This window comes from Hibiscus syriacus, unplaced genomic scaffold, assembly GCF_006381635.1.
Source record: "Hibiscus syriacus cultivar Baekdansim isolate YM2019G1 unplaced genomic scaffold, ASM638163v2 tig00008994_pilon, whole genome shotgun sequence".
NCBI classification, from domain to species: Eukaryota; Viridiplantae; Streptophyta; class Magnoliopsida; order Malvales; family Malvaceae; genus Hibiscus; species Hibiscus syriacus.
In genome coordinates, this window is record NW_024062179.1 from 101368 (window position 1) to 105000 (window position 3633).

A 3633-nucleotide genomic window follows, 5' to 3' on the forward strand; every position below is an offset into this window, starting at 1 on the left:
GATGGCTTTCCATGCGACGGCTTAGGACGCTTTCCTCTACTCGGACGGAACCACTAATAAAATCCAAGCTTTCTTAATTCATGCATGCAACGAAGGAGAACTACGCGTATCTCTATCCTTTCCCTCACGCCCTCCTGATGCTATTTTCATTGCCAATGGTTCAGGTGGTTGGATGATAGCGGAAAGTAAATGGCACATAGTAGTCTCCTTAGTCTGGTGACGGGGAATAGTCCGATGCACACAGTAGTCTCCTTGCGCGGGATGGTAGTCTGGTGACGGATATCAGTCCATACACCACAGTAGTCTCCTTTGGTAGTCTAGAAATTGTGCACGAAATGGCTAGTAGTCTGGTGATGGCACATGCATCTCTCCTTTTGCACGGGATGGTAGTTGGATGATAGCACAAAGTCAGTTGCTGAGTAGTTGGATGATAGCACAAAGTAAGTTGCAGCTAGGGGGCTCCTTTACCCTGTAAAACCTCCTCCGTTGCTAGAATTCTTGCGATTGGCTCCTCCTGAGCTATCATGATTACGTTTTCTCGGGGAAGGAAAATCAACGGTATGGAAATGATTCCTCCTCTACGAACGGGTTGATGGAATAAAAAACTTTTTGTTATGATTACGGATCCCGCTGATGTAGTTATTGACGCCCGGATACGGTACACGGAACACAAGACGGGTTCAATGGAATCATTGACAACGTATTCAAATGATTTATCCCGAGTAGGTGCGGTACAAAGAACAAAAACCCAATCTAGACGACTAAGGGTTTTAGGCCTTTCGCTTGAAAACCGTTGCGCACTACATCTTATATAACGACGTAGCTACGAACGTAATCATATATAATGACTACGCTACGTTAGCGCTCCCTCTCACATTCGTATTCGTCCGCCTAAAACAATATATATCGTATAATAAGAAAGGTTATGCAATATCTCGACTGAAAGGAGAGGAACGGAGGCGCGTAGATCTTCTCTGTAGATATATATTGTTGCCGTTCTAGCCTTGCCTTGTAACCTTCCCGGGGTCTGCAATGTAGTACAAACAACACTAGGCGCTCTGAAAGAGTGTACTACTCTTCGGTTGGTTGTCCGCGTCATAAGGAAAGCGAAAGCTCAAGCTCGACCAGAGGGAGAGGAAAGCTCACGCGAAAGAAAGCCATATCAACTCCGCTAAATTGGCATACTTTTCGCTACGTTTTCCCGTACTAGTCCGAGAATATGCATCTTATATAAGAAAGTGCTTTATTTAGTTACATCTGCTTAGGCGAATGAAGCAGAAACAAAGAGAGATTGAGAAACGAAAGGCCCAATGAGCCCTTCAGTAGTGCCCCGAGGGGCCGAAGGGCCGGTCAACCTTATCTCGCCTAAGATCTCCTTTTCTCTGTTGATTTCGCCCAGGCTTTAGGTAATGATAGGCTTTCTTTCCTACATCAATAACTACACGTGTACCGAACCGTACCTTAGACCGGAGGATTCATTGCTATACCTTGGAATTCATTTTAAAAAACCCGGCGAACGAAAGAGATCAATAACGTAATCAGCAGCGGGATCCATAATTGCTATACCGTCTATTTTAATTCAATCGAACCCGTTTAAGCGCACCGTAGCGGGATCAATAACTACGTCATCAGCGGGATCCAACACGTTATAATTCCGCATTCCATGGAACGATCGAGATGGAATCGAACCCTCACAGCGCACCTATCGCACGACGGGTAACGTGATCAGCAGGACAAATAATGATCAGCGGGACACATAACGTTAAAATTCAGTCATTTACGGAATAGCACCCTCAGCGAACCGGATTGAACCCTCAGCGAACCGTAAAGCAACGGAGAAATCATGGGAATACGTAGGGATTTTGCTTCCATCGAACCCTCAAGTCAAGCGAAGATCGATCGAGATGGTTAACGCCACGCTTAGAATGCTTTCCCTCCCTCACCCGAGGAAAACAAACGTAGAGGAGGAATCATTTCCATACCGTGGAATTGATTCCATTTACGCCAGGCAACCAACGAACGAATGCTTTAGCTCGCTCTACGCCACGTGCACGCTTTCAATCAGAAAATGGTTTTAGCTGGGCGAACGGGTAACAAAGGAGTCGAACCCTCACCGCACCAACAAGGGATCCTACTCCTCAGCGCACCGTTGCGTGATCCATAATCGAAACAATCAGGATTCCATTCTTTCAACCCTCAGCGAACCATAAAGGGATCAATAACGTAATCCGCAGCGGGACAAATAACGTTAACAATCAGGATGTTACGGAAGAGAACCAACCCGAACGTAATCATTATAAGCAGGGGATCGTACCACGGGCTGAATCATTATCCGAACGAGACGGGCTGAACGGGACTCCATCCGTTTATTCCTTTACTCCATCCGTTTATTCGGCCATAGAGAAAGTGTTTTTTGTTACACTTTCGATCCGCTCAAAAGGTTCTACAAAACCAGGCTCAATCAATTGCCCCGGGCGAACGGTAACTTATCCAGGCTCTTTGAGACCTGGTTTGATAAAGCCAGGATCCGGAGGCTTTGAACTACCAGGCTCACGTTTTGCTTTCCCTCCTGATCCAGGGTCCGAAGGGAGACGCATTCCTTTCCCTCATCAAATGGTTGTTTTACAGGCTCTTACGGATCTGGGTTGATAACGCCTGGTCTCGTGCATCCGATGATTCTAAAGCTCGACCACACGCGTTCGGGTATGAAATAGCGGGACCAACGCCCGAGGGAGTACAGGCAGAACAGGGGTCAATCTCAAGCTAAAGGTTACGTAGTATCTCGAGCGTTAGCGAGAGGGGTATAAGGAGAGAGCTCTTGCGTTAGCGAGAGGTTCTGAAAGATCTCGACCGTAGGGAGAGGGGCTATAAAGGTTGGTTTTCTGTTCACTTTGTACGAGAAAGAGCAATCGAATAAATATCGTAAGAGAAGAAAGTGCTTTATTTTTATTAAGTTACATCTGCGCTTAGGCTAATTCTGGCATACGCATCTTTACGATGGAGAAACCGAAAGAGCCAATGAGCCCTTCAGTAGTGCCCCCGAAATGGGGCCGAAGGGCCGGTACCCTTATATCGGCCTAACATCGGGAATGCGAATGTCGTCTGAGTTAGCCCAGGTGAAGAGTAACAACTACATCTTTCTCTCACAGTACCAAAAGCATAGGAGGAATTGTTAGCTGGGGAGGAATTGTGGCAATACCCTTGTATTTTAGCACCCTCCGCGAACTATTGAGATGAAATCGATCCCTACGCGGGACAAATAACGTACAAATTCAGCATTCCATTCTTTCCACCCGCACCCACCGTTCCAACAAGCAAGGGAGGAATAATTAGCAGGACAGATAACGCGATAAGTCCGTATTTGATTCAATCGAACCCGAACAGTAACAAAGGAATGTTTCTAGAACTACAAGCGTAGGAGTGAATAGGAGCCTATCGCTGGTTATCACTTGATCGATCTAATATAGGCAAGCTAATAAGGACTAGCACGTTACCAATCAGGTAAGAAGGAAGGTTTGTCTCTTCTTTTTTCTTCGACCTGGAAGCGAGTAGAATCTTTCCCGGGATCTCCGGAAGTGATAGCTTAGCGAGTCAAGAGAGGATAAGAAAAAGTTAGGTTACAAAGTAACTCGA